Source organism: Oncorhynchus mykiss, chromosome 13, assembly GCF_057628025.1.
Source record: "Oncorhynchus mykiss isolate SJ-2025 chromosome 13, ASM5762802v1, whole genome shotgun sequence".
In the NCBI taxonomy this organism is placed as follows: domain Eukaryota; kingdom Metazoa; phylum Chordata; class Actinopteri; order Salmoniformes; family Salmonidae; genus Oncorhynchus; species Oncorhynchus mykiss.
In genome coordinates this window covers 62,568,165-62,583,563 of record NC_143034.1, presented here as the reverse complement: position 1 = coordinate 62,583,563, position 15,399 = coordinate 62,568,165, and the positions used below count along the sequence as shown (strand labels likewise).

Below are 15,399 nucleotides of genomic sequence, written 5' to 3'. Positions count from 1 at the left end.
ATGAATGCATTTTCTAACAAGTTGAAAGGATTTAGTTGATTTCCTCCTTAGTTCAAAACATTTTTGAATATTGTTGAATTTCGGTTTAAAGTCTGGATTCCGTGATTCCGTATTATATAGGGCCCTAGTCCATGAAGTTGTCATAAGTGTGAACATAGGATATGCCCTCTCCCCCCCCACAAGAGTGAAATATATGGGCTGGAAAGGAAATGTAAGCAAGGTTTGAGCTTTGTCAGTGTGTCACAACGTGGACATTTCTCTGTCTCCCGATGAATGAGCGGCACATTGACTTTATATAGTGTACCAAGAGGGTTCCCTTCGCTTACGGCCATACCAGCCTGAATACGCCCGATCTCGTCCGATCTCGGGAGCTAAGCAGGGTCGGGCCTGGTTAGTACTTGGATGGGAGACCGCCTGGGAATACCAGGTGCTGTAAGCTTTTTGCTCCAGTAGAGGGTACTCTTGTGTCATGCGTGGAGCAACTGCCTTTTATTTATCGCCCTAATAATGTTGTGTCTTTTTATTGGACTACATGCAGTTTGTTAGTGCTGCCCTGCCCTGATCAAATCCAATCATGGACAGTGCGTTTCCCTCGAAATGTAGGCACTACATTCAGCATTTGTTTTTAGACTGTCAATGTCTGTCGTCCATTAGGGCCCTGTAAAATCCCTTCAATGTTTTGCCTGACCCCCCCCCCCAAAAAAATTCCCCCTCTCCTCCGTTTACATTTCCCGGTTTACCGTTTATCCCTGCTTCTCCAGGTTTGCGCTCTCAAAAGCACACCTTTTTAATCGAAATATAACACGATTGGATGTTCTATGTCCACGACAACATTTAAAACCCTAGCAGGAGACCACTTTTGAGGTCTTGGAAAAATTGAAGACATATCGATTTTGGGGTGTAGTTACCCTTTAAACGCAAGCGTGCGCCAGGAAGAGACCTTTGTTTGGTTAAGCGGTGTTGCTGTAGCGCTCATGTGATTGCGGAGTTTGCAAAACAAATGGCCACTGGATTGATGCAAATAATGATGATATAATTCTGCCAAGCTGGCATAGGCTACTTTGCAGTTAACATTTCATTGAGAAGGTTTTTGTGGGAAGCCTTTCCTTCTCTACCAGAAGAAGGTAATCATTAGCCTCAACGCTAACGGCTACACAAAGTGTAGACCTGCGCGCGCTCCGCACGCATGCGCACAGAAACTGGGCAGTCCTGTGCTGTTTCTGAAAGTTGCGTGGAAATACGAATCACTGATGCATTTTGTTGATGTCTAATGATTCTCTTGGGCAAATGAATGCATTTTCTAACAAGTTGAAAGGATTTAGTTGATTTCCTCCTTAGTTCAAAACATTTTTGAATATTGTTGAATTTCGGTTTAAAGTCTGGATTCCGTGATTCCGTATTATATAGGGCCCTAGTCCATGAAGTTGTCATAAGTGTGAACATAGGATATGCCCTCTCCCCCCCCACAAGAGTGAAATATATGGGCTGGAAAGGAAATGTAAGCAAGGTTTGAGCTTTGTCAGTGTGTCACAACGTGGACATTTCTCTGTCTCCCGATGAATGAGCGGCACATTGACTTTATATAGTGTACCAAGAGGGTTCCCTTCGCTTACGGCCATACCAGCCTGAATACGCCCGATCTCGGAAGCTAAGCAGGGTCGGGCCTGGTTAGTACTTGGATGGGAGACCGCCTGGGAATACCAGGTGCTGTAAGCTTTTTGCTCCAGTAGAGGGTACTCTTGTGTCATGCGTGGAGCAACTGCCTTTTATTTATCGCCCTAATAATGTTGTGTCTTTTTATTGGACTACATGCAGTTTGTTAGTGCTGCCCTGCCCTGATCAAATCCAATCATGGACAGTGCGTTTCCCTCGAAATGTAGGCACTACATTCAGCATTTGTTTTTAGACTGTCAATGTCTGTCGTCCATTAGGGCCCTGTAAAATCCCTTCAATGTTTTGCCTGACCCCCCCCCCAAAAAAAATTCCCCCTCTCCTCCGTTTACATTTCCCGGTTTACCGTTTATCCCTGCTTCTCCAGGTTTGCGCTCTCAAAAGCACACCTTTTTAATCGAAATATAACACGATTGGATGTTCTATGTCCACGACAACATTTAAAACCCTAGCAGGAGACCACTTTTGAGGTCTTGGAAAAATTGAAGACATATCGATTTTGGGGTGTAGTTACCCTTTAAACGCAAGCGTGCGCCAGGAAGAGACCTTTGTTTGGTTAAGCGGTGTTGCTGTAGCGCTCATGTGATTGCGGAGTTTGCAAAACAAATGGCCACTGGATTGATGCAAATAATGATGATATAATTCTGCCAAGCTGGCATAGGCTACTTTGCAGTTAACATTTCATTGAGAAGGTTTTTGTGGGAAGCCTTTCCTTCTCTACCAGAAGAAGGTAATCATTAGCCTCAACGCTAACGGCTACACAAAGTGTAGACCTGCGCGCGCTCCGCACGCATGCGCACAGAAACTGGGCAGTCCTGTGCTGTTTCTGAAAGTTGCGTGGAAATACGAATCACTGATGCATTTTGTTGATGTCTAATGATTCTCTTGGGCAAATGAATGCATTTTCTAACAAGTTGAAAGGATTTAGTTGATTTCCTCCTTAGTTCAAAACATTTTTGAATATTGTTGAATTTCGGTTTAAAGTCTGGATTCCGTGATTCCGTCTTATATAGGGCCCTAGTCCATGAAGTTGTCATAAGTGTGAACATAGGATATGCCCTCTCCCCCCCCACAAGAGTGAAATATATGGGCTGGAAAGGAAATGTAAGCAAGGTTTGAGCTTTGTCAGTGTGTCACAACGTGGACATTTCTCTGTCTCCCGATGAATGAGCGGCACATTGACTTTATATAGTGTACCAAGAGGGTTCCCTTCGCTTACGGCCATACCAGCCTGAATACGCCCGATCTCGTCCGATCTCGGAAGCTAAGCAGGGTCGGGCCTGGTTAGTACTTGGATGGGAGACCGCCTGGGAATACCAGGTGCTGTAAGCTTTTTGCTCCAGTAGAGGGTACTCTTGTGTCATGCGTGGAGCAACTGCCTTTTATTTATCGCCCTAATAATGTTGTGTCTTTTTATTGGACTACATGCAGTTTGTTAGTGCTGCCCTGCCCTGATCAAATCCAATCATGGACAGTGCGTTTCCCTCGAAATGTAGGCACTACATTCAGCATTTGTTTTTAGACTGTCAATGTCTGTCGTCCATTAGGGCCCTGTAAAATCCCTTCAATGTTTTGCCTGACCCCCCCCCCCAAAAAAATTCCCCCTCTCCTCCGTTTACATTTCCCGGTTTACCGTTTATCCCTGCTTCTCCAGGTTTGCGCTCTCAAAAGCACACCTTTTTAATCGAAATATAACACGATTGGATGTTCTATGTCCACGACAACATTTAAAACCCTAGCAGGAGACCACTTTTGAGGTCTTGGAAAAATTGAAGACATATCGATTTTGGGGTGTAGTTACCCTTTAAACGCAAGCGTGCGCCAGGAAGAGACCTTTGTTTGGTTAAGCGGTGTTGCTGTAGCGCTCATGTGATTGCGGAGTTTGCAAAACAAATGGCCACTGGATTGATGCAAATAATGATGATATAATTCTGCCAAGCTGGCATAGGCTACTTTGCAGTTAACATTTCATTGAGAAGGTTTTTGTGGGAAGCCTTTCCTTCTCTACCAGAAGAAGGTAATCATTAGCCTCAACGCTAACGGCTACACAAAGTGTAGACCTGCGCGCGCTCCGCACGCATGCGCACAGAAACTGGGCAGTCCTGTGCTGTTTCTGAAAGTTGCGTGGAAATACGAATCACTGATGCATTTTGTTGATGTCTAATGATTCTCTTGGGCAAATGAATGCATTTTCTAACAAGTTGAAAGGATTTAGTTGATTTCCTCCTTAGTTCAAAACATTTTTGAATATTGTTGAATTTCGGTTTAAAGTCTGGATTCCGTGATTCCGTCTTATATAGGGCCCTAGTCCATGAAGTTGTCATAAGTGTGAACATAGGATATGCCCTCTCCCCCCCCACAAGAGTGAAATATATGGGCTGGAAAGGAAATGTAAGCAAGGTTTGAGCTTTGTCAGTGTGTCACAACGTGGACATTTCTCTGTCTCCCGATGAATGAGCGGCACATTGACTTTATATAGTGTACCAAGAGGGTTCCCTTCGCTTACGGCCATACCAGCCTGAATACGCCCGATCTCGTCCGATCTCGGAAGCTAAGCAGGGTCGGGCCTGGTTAGTACTTGGATGGGAGACCGCCTGGGAATACCAGGTGCTGTAAGCTTTTTGCTCCAGTAGAGGGTACTCTTGTGTCATGCGTGGAGCAACTGCCTTTTATTTATCGCCCTAATAATGTTGTGTCTTTTTATTGGACTACATGCAGTTTGTTAGTGCTGCCCTGCCCTGATCAAATCCAATCATGGACAGTGCGTTTCCCTCGAAATGTAGGCACTACATTCAGCATTTGTTTTTAGACTGTCAATGTCTGTCGTCCATTAGGGCCCTGTAAAATCCCTTCAATGTTTTGCCTGACCCCCCCCCCCAAAAAAATTCCCCCTCTCCTCCGTTTACATTTCCCGGTTTACCGTTTATCCCTGCTTCTCCAGGTTTGCGCTCTCAAAAGCACACCTTTTTAATCGAAATATAACACGATTGGATGTTCTATGTCCACGACAACATTTAAAACCCTAGCAGGAGACCACTTTTGAGGTCTTGGAAAAATTGAAGACATATCGATTTTGGGGTGTAGTTACCCTTTAAACGCAAGCGTGCGCCAGGAAGAGACCTTTGTTTGGTTAAGCGGTGTTGCTGTAGCGCTCATGTGATTGCGGAGTTTGCAAAACAAATGGCCACTGGATTGATGCAAATAATGATGATATAATTCTGCCAAGCTGGCATAGGCTACTTTGCAGTTAACATTTCATTGAGAAGGTTTTTGTGGGAAGCCTTTCCTTCTCTACCAGAAGAAGGTAATCATTAGCCTCAACGCTAACGGCTACACAAAGTGTAGACCTGCGCGCGCTCCGCACGCATGCGCACAGAAACTGGGCAGTCCTGTGCTGTTTCTGAAAGTTGCGTGGAAATACGAATCACTGATGCATTTTGTTGATGTCTAATGATTCTCTTGGGCAAATGAATGCATTTTCTAACAAGTTGAAAGGATTTAGTTGATTTCCTCCTTAGTTCAAAACATTTTTGAATATTGTTGAATTTCGGTTTAAAGTCTGGATTCCGTGATTCCGTCTTATATAGGGCCCTAGTCCATGAAGTTGTCATAAGTGTGAACATAGGATATGCCCTCTCCCCCCCCACAAGAGTGAAATATATGGGCTGGAAAGGAAATGTAAGCAAGGTTTGAGCTTTGTCAGTGTGTCACAACGTGGACATTTCTCTGTCTCCCGATGAATGAGCGGCACATTGACTTTATATAGTGTACCAAGAGGGTTCCCTTAGCTTACGGCCATACCAGCCTGAATACGCCCGATCTCGTCCGATCTCGGAAGCTAAGCAGGGTCGGGCCTGGTTAGTACTTGGATGGGAGACCGCCTGGGAATACCAGGTGCTGTAAGCTTTTTGCTCCAGTAGAGGGTACTCTTGTGTCATGCGTGGAGCAACTGCCTTTTATTTATCGCCCTAATAATGTTGTGTCTTTTTATTGGACTACATGCAGTTTGTTAGTGCTGCCCTGCCCTGATCAAATCCAATCATGGACAGTGCGTTTCCCTCGAAATGTAGGCACTACATTCAGCATTTGTTTTTAGACTGTCAATGTCTGTCGTCCATTAGGGCCCTGTAAAATCCCTTCAATGTTTTGCCTGACCCCCCCCCCAAAAAAAATTCCCCCTCTCCTCCGTTTACATTTCCCGGTTTACCGTTTATCCCTGCTTCTCCAGGTTTGCGCTCTCAAAAGCACACCTTTTTAATCGAAATATAACACGATTGGATGTTCTATGTCCACAACAACATTTAAAACCCTAGCAGGAGACCACTTTTGAGGTCTTGGAAAAATTGAAGACATATCGATTTTGGGGTGTAGTTACCCTTTAAACGCAAGCGTGCGCCAGGAAGAGACCTTTGTTTGGTTAAGCGGTGTTGCTGTAGCGCTCATGTGATTGCGGAGTTTGCAAAACAAATGGCCACTGGATTGATGCAAATAATGATGATATAATTCTGCCAAGCTGGCATAGGCTACTTTGCAGTTAACATTTCATTGAGAAGGTTTTTGTGGGAAGCCTTTCCTTCTCTACCAGAAGAAGGTAATCATTAGCCTCAACGCTAACGGCTACACAAAGTGTAGACCTGCGCGCGCTCCGCACGCATGCGCACAGAAACTGGGCAGTCCTGTGCTGTTTCTGAAAGTTGCGTGGAAATACGAATCACTGATGCATTTTGTTGATGTCTAATGATTTTCTTGGGCAAATGAATGCATTTTCTAACAAGTTGAAAGGATTTAGTTGATTTCCTCCTTAGTTCAAAACATTTTTGAATATTGTTGAATTTCGGTTTAAAGTCTGGATTCCGTGATTCCGTATTATATAGGGCCCTAGTCCATGAAGTTGTCATAAGTGTGAACATAGGATATGCCCTCTCCCCCCCCACAAGAGTGAAATATATGGGCTGGAAAGGAAATGTAAGCAAGGTTTGAGCTTTGTCAGTGTGTCACAACGTGGACATTTCTCTGTCTCCCGATGAATGAGCGGCACATTGACTTTATATAGTGTACCAAGAGGGTTCCCTTCGCTTACGGCCATACCAGCCTGAATACGCCCGATCTCGTCTGATCTCGGGAGCTAAGCAGGGTCGGGCCTGGTTAGTACTTGGATGGGAGACCGCCTGGGAATACCAGGTGCTGTAAGCTTTTTGCTCCAGTAGAGGGTACTCTTGTGTCATGCGTGGAGCAACTGCCTTTTATTTATCGCCCTAATAATGTTGTGTCTTTTTATTGGACTACATGCAGTTTGTTAGTGCTGCCCTGCCCTGATCAAATCCAATCATGGACAGTGCGTTTCCCTCGAAATGTAGGCACTACATTCAGCATTTGTTTTTAGACTGTCAATGTCTGTCGTCCATTAGGGCCCTGTAAAATCCCTTCAATGTTTTGCCTGACCCCCCCCCCAAAAAAAATTCCCCCTCTCCTCCGTTTACATTTCCCGGTTTACCGTTTATCCCTGCTTCTCCAGGTTTGCGCTCTCAAAAGCACACCTTTTTAATCGAAATATAACACGATTGGATGTTCTATGTCCACGACAACATTTAAAACCCTAGCAGGAGACCACTTTTGAGGTCTTGGAAAAATTGAAGACATATCGATTTTGGGGTGTAGTTACCCTTTAAACGCAAGCGTGCGCCAGGAAGAGACCTTTGTTTGGTTAAGCGGTGTTGCTGTAGCGCTCATGTGATTGCGGAGTTTGCAAAACAAATGGCCACTGGATTGATGCAAATAATGATGATATAATTCTGCCAAGCTGGCATAGGCTACTTTGCAGTTAACATTTCATTGAGAAGGTTTTTGTGGGAAGCCTTTCCTTCTCTACCAGAAGAAGGTAATCATTAGCCTCAACGCTAACGGCTACACAAAGTGTAGACCTGCGCGCGCTCCGCACGCATGCGCACAGAAACTGGGCAGTCCTGTGCTGTTTCTGAAAGTTGCGTGGAAATACGAATCACTGATGCATTTTGTTGATGTCTAATGATTCTCTTGGGCAAATGAATGCATTTTCTAACAAGTTGAAAGGATTTAGTTGATTTCCTCCTTAGTTCAAAACATTTTTGAATATTGTTGAATTTCGGTTTAAAGTCTGGATTCCGTGATTCCGTATTATATAGGGCCCTAGTCCATGAAGTTGTCATAAGTGTGAACATAGGATATGCCCTCTCCCCCCCCACAAGAGTGAAATATATGGGCTGGAAAGGAAATGTAAGCAAGGTTTGAGCTTTGTCAGTGTGTCACAACGTGGACATTTCTCTGTCTCCCGATGAATGAGCGGCACATTGACTTTATATAGTGTACCAAGAGGGTTCCCTTCGCTTACGGCCATACCAGCCTGAATACGCCCGATCTCGTCCGATCTCGGGAGCTAAGCAGGGTCGGGCCTGGTTAGTACTTGGATGGGAGACCGCCTGGGAATACCAGGTGCTGTAAGCTTTTTGCTCCAGTAGAGGGTACTCTTGTGTCATGCGTGGAGCAACTGCCTTTTATTTATCGCCCTAATAATGTTGTGTCTTTTTATTGGACTACATGCAGTTTGTTAGTGCTGCCCTGCCCTGATCAAATCCAATCATGGACAGTGCGTTTCCCTCGAAATGTAGGCACTACATTCAGCATTTGTTTTTAGACTGTCAATGTCTGTCGTCCATTAGGGCCCTGTAAAATCCCTTCAATGTTTTGCCTGACCCCCCCCCCCAAAAAAATTCCCCCTCTCCTCCGTTTACATTTCCCGGTTTACCGTTTATCCCTGCTTCTCCAGGTTTGCGCTCTCAAAAGCACACCTTTTTAATCGAAATATAACACGATTGGATGTTCTATGTCCACGACAACATTTAAAACCCTAGCAGGAGACCACTTTTGAGGTCTTGGAAAAATTGAAGACATATCGATTTTGGGGTGTAGTTACCCTTTAAACGCAAGCGTGCGCCAGGAAGAGACCTTTGTTTGGTTAAGCGGTGTTGCTGTAGCGCTCATGTGATTGCGGAGTTTGCAAAACAAATGGCCACTGGATTGATGCAAATAATGATGATATAATTCTGCCAAGCTGGCATAGGCTACTTTGCAGTTAACATTTCATTGAGAAGGTTTTTGTGGGAAGCCTTTCCTTCTCTACCAGAAGAAGGTAATCATTAGCCTCAACGCTAACGGCTACACAAAGTGTAGACCTGCGCGCGCTCCGCACGCATGCGCACAGAAACTGGGCAGTCCTGTGCTGTTTCTGAAAGTTGCGTGGAAATACGAATCACTGATGCATTTTGTTGATGTCTAATGATTCTCTTGGGCAAATGAATGCATTTTCTAACAAGTTGAAAGGATTTAGTTGATTTCCTCCTTAGTTCAAAACATTTTTGAATATTGTTGAATTTCGGTTTAAAGTCTGGATTCCGTGATTCCGTATTATATAGGGCCCTAGTCCATGAAGTTGTCATAAGTGTGAACATAGGATATGCCCTCTCCCCCCCCACAAGAGTGAAATATATGGGCTGGAAAGGAAATGTAAGCAAGGTTTGAGCTTTGTCAGTGTGTCACAACGTGGACATTTCTCTGTCTCCCGATGAATGAGCGGCACATTGACTTTATATAGTGTACCAAGAGGGTTCCCTTCGCTTACGGCCATACCAGCCTGAATACGCCCGATCTCGTCCGATCTCGGGAGCTAAGCAGGGTCGGGCCTGGTTAGTACTTGGATGGGAGACCGCCTGGGAATACCAGGTGCTGTAAGCTTTTTGCTCCAGTAGAGGGTACTCTTGTGTCATGCGTGGAGCAACTGCCTTTTATTTATCGCCCTAATAATGTTGTGTCTTTTTATTGGACTACATGCAGTTTGTTAGTGCTGCCCTGCCCTGATCAAATCCAATCATGGACAGTGCGTTTCCCTCGAAATGTAGGCACTACATTCAGCATTTGTTTTTAGACTGTCAATGTCTGTCGTCCATTAGGGCCCTGTAAAATCCCTTCAATGTTTTGCCTGACCCCCCCCCCAAAAAAAATTCCCCCTCTCCTCCGTTTACATTTCCCGGTTTACCGTTTATCCCTGCTTCTCCAGGTTTGCGCTCTCAAAAGCACACCTTTTTAATCGAAATATAACACGATTGGATGTTCTATGTCCACGACAACATTTAAAACCCTAGCAGGAGACCACTTTTGAGGTCTTGGAAAAATTGAAGACATATCGATTTTGGGGTGTAGTTACCCTTTAAACGCAAGCGTGCGCCAGGAAGAGACCTTTGTTTGGTTAAGCGGTGTTGCTGTAGCGCTCATGTGATTGCGGAGTTTGCAAAACAAATGGCCACTGGATTGATGCAAATAATGATGATATAATTCTGCCAAGCTGGCATAGGCTACTTTGCAGTTAACATTTCATTGAGAAGGTTTTTGTGGGAAGCCTTTCCTTCTCTACCAGAAGAAGGTAATCATTAGCCTCAACGCTAACGGCTACACAAAGTGTAGACCTGCGCGCGCTCCGCACGCATGCGCACAGAAACTGGGCAGTCCTGTGCTGTTTCTGAAAGTTGCGTGGAAATACGAATCACTGATGCATTTTGTTGATGTCTAATGATTCTCTTGGGCAAATGAATGCATTTTCTAACAAGTTGAAAGGATTTAGTTGATTTCCTCCTTAGTTCAAAACATTTTTGAATATTGTTGAATTTCGGTTTAAAGTCTGGATTCCGTGATTCCGTCTTATATAGGGCCCTAGTCCATGAAGTTGTCATAAGTGTGAACATAGGATATGCCCTCTCCCCCCCCACAAGAGTGAAATATATGGGCTGGAAAGGAAATGTAAGCAAGGTTTGAGCTTTGTCAGTGTGTCACAACGTGGACATTTCTCTGTCTCCCGATGAATGAGCGGCACATTGACTTTATATAGTGTACCAAGAGGGTTCCCTTCGCTTACGGCCATACCAGCCTGAATACGCCCGATCTCGGAAGCTAAGCAGGGTCGGGCCTGGTTAGTACTTGGATGGGAGACCGCCTGGGAATACCAGGTGCTGTAAGCTTTTTGCTCCAGTAGAGGGTACTCTTGTGTCATGCGTGGAGCAACTGCCTTTTATTTATCGCCCTAATAATGTTGTGTCTTTTTATTGGACTACATGCAGTTTGTTAGTGCTGCCCTGCCCTGATCAAATCCAATCATGGACAGTGCGTTTCCCTCGAAATGTAGGCACTACATTCAGCATTTGTTTTTAGACTGTCAATGTCTGTCGTCCATTAGGGCCCTGTAAAATCCCTTCAATGTTTTGCCTGACCCCCCCCCCAAAACAAATTCCCCCTCTCCTCCGTTTACATTTCCCGGTTTACCGTTTATCCCTGCTTCTCCAGGTTTGCGCTCTCAAAAGCACACCTTTTTAATCGAAATATAACACGATTGGATGTTCTATGTCCACGACAACATTTAAAACCCTAGCAGGAGACCACTTTTGAGGTCTTGGAAAAATTGAAGACATATCGATTTTGGGGTGTAGTTACCCTTTAAACGCAAGCGTGCGCCAGGAAGAGACCTTTGTTTGGTTAAGCGGTGTTGCTGTAGCGCTCATGTGATTGCGGAGTTTGCAAAACAAATGGCCACTGGATTGATGCAAATAATGATGATATAATTCTGCCAAGCTGGCATAGGCTACTTTGCAGTTAACATTTCATTGAGAAGGTTTTTGTGGGAAGCCTTTCCTTCTCTACCAGAAGAAGGTAATCATTAGCCTCAACGCTAACGGCTACACAAAGTGTAGACCTGCGCGCGCTCCGCACGCATGCGCACAGAAACTGGGCAGTCCTGTGCTGTTTCTGAAAGTTGCGTGGAAATACGAATCACTGATGCATTTTGTTGATGTCTAATGATTCTCTTGGGCAAATGAATGCATTTTCTAACAAGTTGAAAGGATTTAGTTGATTTCCTCCTTAGTTCAAAACATTTTTGAATATTGTTGAATTTCGGTTTAAAGTCTGGATTCCGTGATTCCGTATTATATAGGGCCCTAGTCCATGAAGTTGTCATAAGTGTGAACATAGGATATGCCCTCTCCCCCCCCACAAGAGTGAAATATATGGGCTGGAAAGGAAATGTAAGCAAGGTTTGAGCTTTGTCAGTGTGTCACAACGTGGACATTTCTCTGTCTCCCGATGAATGAGCGGCACATTGACTTTATATAGTGTACCAAGAGGGTTCCCTTCGCTTACGGCCATACCAGCCTGAATACGCCCGATCTCGGAAGCTAAGCAGGGTCGGGCCTGGTTAGTACTTGGATGGGAGACCGCCTGGGAATACCAGGTGCTGTAAGCTTTTTGCTCCAGTAGAGGGTACTCTTGTGTCATGCGTGGAGCAACTGCCTTTTATTTATCGCCCTAATAATGTTGTGTCTTTTTATTGGACTACATGCAGTTTGTTAGTGCTGCCCTGCCCTGATCAAATCCAATCATGGACAGTGCGTTTCCCTCGAAATGTAGGCACTACATTCAGCATTTGTTTTTAGACTGTCAATGTCTGTCGTCCATTAGGGCCCTGTAAAATCCCTTCAATGTTTTGCCTGACCCCCCCCCCAAAACAAATTCCCCCTCTCCTCCGTTTACATTTCCCGGTTTACCGTTTATCCCTGCTTCTCCAGGTTTGCGCTCTCAAAAGCACACCTTTTTAATCGAAATATAACACGATTGGATGTTCTATGTCCACGACAACATTTAAAACCCTAGCAGGAGACCACTTTTGAGGTCTTGGAAAAATTGAAGACATATCGATTTTGGGGTGTAGTTACCCTTTAAACGCAAGCGTGCGCCAGGAAGAGACCTTTGTTTGGTAAAGCGGTGTTGCTGTAGCGCTCATGTGATTGCGGAGTTTGCAAAACAAATGGCCACTGGATTGATGCAAATAATGATGATATAATTCTGCCAAGCTGGCATAGGCTACTTTGCAGTTAACATTTCATTGAGAAGGTTTTTGTGGGAAGCCTTTCCTTCTCTACCAGAAGAAGGTAATCATTAGCCTCAACGCTAACGGCTACACAAAGTGTAGACCTGCGCGCGCTCCGCACGCATGCGCACAGAAACTGGGCAGTCCTGTGCTGTTTCTGAAAGTTGCGTGGAAATACGAATCACTGATGCATTTTGTTGATGTCTAATGATTCTCTTGGGCAAATTAATGCATTTTCTAACAAGTTGAAAGGATTTAGTTGATTTCCTCCTTAGTTCAAAACATTTTTGAATATTGTTGAATTTCGGTTTAAAGTCTGGATTCCGTGATTCCGTATTATATAGGGCCCTAGTCCATGAAGTTGTCATAAGTGTGAACATAGGATATGCCCTCTCCCCCCCCACAAGAGTGAAATATATGGGCTGGAAAGGAAATGTAAGCAAGGTTTGAGCTTTGTCAGTGTGTCACAACGTGGACATTTCTCTGTCTCCCGATGAATGAGCGGCACATTGACTTTATATAGTGTACCAAGAGGGTTCCCTTCGCTTACGGCCATACCAGCCTGAATACGCCCGATCTCGTCCGATCTCGGGAGCTAAGCAGGGTCGGGCCTGGTTAGTACTTGGATGGGAGACCGCCTGGGAATACCAGGTGCTGTAAGCTTTTTGCTCCAGTAGAGGGTACTCTTGTGTCATGCGTGGAGCAACTGCCTTTTATTTATCGCCCTAATAATGTTGTGTCTTTTTATTGGACTACATGCAGTTTGTTAGTGCTGCCCTGCCCTGATCAAATCCAATCATGGACAGTGCGTTTCCCTCGAAATGTAGGCACTACATTCAGCATTTGTTTTTAGACTGTCAATGTCTGTCGTCCATTAGGGCCCTGTAAAATCCCTTCAATGTTTTGCCTGACCCCCCCCCAAAAAAAATTCCCCCTCTCCTCCGTTTACATTTCCCGGTTTACCGTTTATCCCTGCTTCTCCAGGTTTGCGCTCTCAAAAGCACACCTTTTTAATCGAAATATAACACGATTGGATGTTCTATGTCCACGACAACATTTAAAACCCTAGCAGGAGACCACTTTTGAGGTCTTGGAAAAATTGAAGACATATCGATTTTGGGGTGTAGTTACCCTTTAAACGCAAGCGTGCGCCAGGAAGAGACCTTTGTTTGGTTAAGCGGTGTTGCTGTAGCGCTCATGTGATTGCGGAGTTTGCAAAACAAATGGCCACTGGATTGATGCAAATAATGATGATATAATTCTGCCAAGCTGGCATAGGCTACTTTGCAGTTAACATTTCATTGAGAAGGTTTTTGTGGGAAGCCTTTCCTTCTCTACCAGAAGAAGGTAATCATTAGCCTCAACGCTAACGGCTACACAAAGTGTAGACCTGCGCGCGCTCCGCACGCATGCGCACAGAAACTGGGCAGTCCTGTGCTGTTTCTGAAAGTTGCGTGGAAATACGAATCACTGATGCATTTTGTTGATGTCTAATGATTCTCTTGGGCAAATGAATGCATTTTCTAACAAGTTGAAAGGATTTAGTTGATTTCCTCCTTAGTTCAAAACATTTTTGAATATTGTTGAATTTCGGTTTAAAGTCTGGATTCCGTGATTCCGTCTTATATAGGGCCCTAGTCCATGAAGTTGTCATAAGTGTGAACATAGGATATGCCCTCTCCCCCCCCACAAGAGTGAAATATATGGGCTGGAAAGGAAATGTAAGCAAGGTTTGAGCTTTGTCAGTGTGTCACAACGTGGACATTTCTCTGTCTCCCGATGAATGAGCGGCACATTGACTTTATATAGTGTACCAAGAGGGTTCCCTTCGCTTACGGCCATACCAGCCTGAATACGCCCGATCTCGGAAGCTAAGCAGGGTCGGGCCTGGTTAGTACTTGGATGGGAGACCGCCTGGGAATACCAGGTGCTGTACGCTTTTTGCTCCAGTAGAGGGTACTCTTGTGTCATGCGTGGAGCAACTGCCTTTTATTTATCGCCCTAATAATGTTGTGTCTTTTTATTGGACTACATGCAGTTTGTTAGTGCTGCCCTGCCCTGATCAAATCCAATCATGGACAGTGCGTTTCCCTCGAAATGTAGGCACTACATTCAGCATTTGTTTTTAGACTGTCAATGTCTGTCGTCCATTAGGGCCCTGTAAAATCCCTTCAATGTTTTGCCTGACCCCCCCCCCAAAACAAATTCCCCCTCTCCTCCGTTTACATTTCCCGGTTTACCGTTTATCCCTGCTTCTCCAGGTTTGCGCTCTCAAAAGCACACCTTTTTAATCGAAATATAACACGATTGGATGTTCTATGTCCACGACAACATTTAAAACCCTAGCAGGAGACCACTTTTGAGGTCTTGGAAAAATTGAAGACATATCGATTTTGGGGTGTAGTTACCCTTTAAACGCAAGCGTGCGCCAGGAAGAGACCTTTGTTTGGTTAAGCGGTGTTGCTGTAGCGCTCATGTGATTGCGGAGTTTGCAAAACAAATGGCCACTGGATTGATGCAAATAATGATGATATAATTCTGCCAAGCTGGCATAGGCTACTTTGCAGTTAACATTTCATTGAGAAGGTTTTTGTGGGAAGCCTTTCCTTCTCTACCAGAAGAAGGTAATCATTAGCCTCAACGCTAACGGCTACACAAAGTGTAGACCTGCGCGCGCTCCGCACGCATGCGCACAGAAACTGGGCAGTCCTGTGCTGTTTCTGAAAGTTGCGTGGAAATACGAATCACTGATGCATTTTGTTGATGTCTAATGATTCTCTTGG

General features: G+C 44.7%; 8 non-coding genes and 4 pseudogenes across 8 annotated transcripts; all 12 read left to right on the top strand.

The window, feature by feature from the left end:
- Window positions 1–320: 320 nt before the first annotated feature.
- On the top strand, window positions 321–439 carry LOC118938673 (5S ribosomal RNA). Its single transcript, XR_005035879.2, has one exon. It is a non-coding gene; the product is annotated as a 5S ribosomal RNA (ribosomal RNA).
- A 1,168-nt stretch (window positions 440–1,607) lies between these two features.
- On the top strand, window positions 1,608–1,716 carry LOC118938672 (5S ribosomal RNA; annotated as a pseudogene).
- A 1,168-nt stretch (window positions 1,717–2,884) lies between these two features.
- Window positions 2,885–3,003, top strand: LOC118938671 (5S ribosomal RNA). The gene has a single exon (XR_005035877.1). It is a non-coding gene; the product is annotated as a 5S ribosomal RNA (ribosomal RNA).
- A 1,168-nt stretch (window positions 3,004–4,171) lies between these two features.
- On the top strand, window positions 4,172–4,290 carry LOC118938669 (5S ribosomal RNA). The gene has a single exon (XR_005035875.1). It is a non-coding gene; the product is annotated as a 5S ribosomal RNA (ribosomal RNA).
- Window positions 4,291–5,458: 1,168 nt separating this feature from the next.
- On the top strand, window positions 5,459–5,577 carry LOC118938668 (5S ribosomal RNA). The gene has a single exon (XR_005035874.1). It is a non-coding gene; the product is annotated as a 5S ribosomal RNA (ribosomal RNA).
- Window positions 5,578–6,745: 1,168 nt separating this feature from the next.
- On the top strand, window positions 6,746–6,864 carry LOC118938667 (5S ribosomal RNA). Its single transcript, XR_005035873.2, has one exon. It is a non-coding gene; the product is annotated as a 5S ribosomal RNA (ribosomal RNA).
- A 1,168-nt stretch (window positions 6,865–8,032) lies between these two features.
- LOC118938666 (5S ribosomal RNA) lies at window positions 8,033–8,151 on the top strand. Its single transcript, XR_005035872.2, has one exon. It is a non-coding gene; the product is annotated as a 5S ribosomal RNA (ribosomal RNA).
- A 1,168-nt stretch (window positions 8,152–9,319) lies between these two features.
- LOC118938665 (5S ribosomal RNA) lies at window positions 9,320–9,438 on the top strand. The gene has a single exon (XR_005035871.2). It is a non-coding gene; the product is annotated as a 5S ribosomal RNA (ribosomal RNA).
- Window positions 9,439–10,606: 1,168 nt separating this feature from the next.
- LOC118938664 (5S ribosomal RNA) lies at window positions 10,607–10,715 on the top strand (annotated as a pseudogene).
- Window positions 10,716–11,883: 1,168 nt separating this feature from the next.
- LOC118938663 (5S ribosomal RNA) lies at window positions 11,884–11,992 on the top strand (annotated as a pseudogene).
- Window positions 11,993–13,160: 1,168 nt separating this feature from the next.
- LOC118938662 (5S ribosomal RNA) lies at window positions 13,161–13,279 on the top strand. The gene has a single exon (XR_005035868.2). It is a non-coding gene; the product is annotated as a 5S ribosomal RNA (ribosomal RNA).
- Window positions 13,280–14,446: 1,167 nt separating this feature from the next.
- On the top strand, window positions 14,447–14,555 carry LOC118938661 (5S ribosomal RNA; annotated as a pseudogene).
- The last annotated feature ends 844 nt before the right edge of the window (window positions 14,556–15,399 follow it).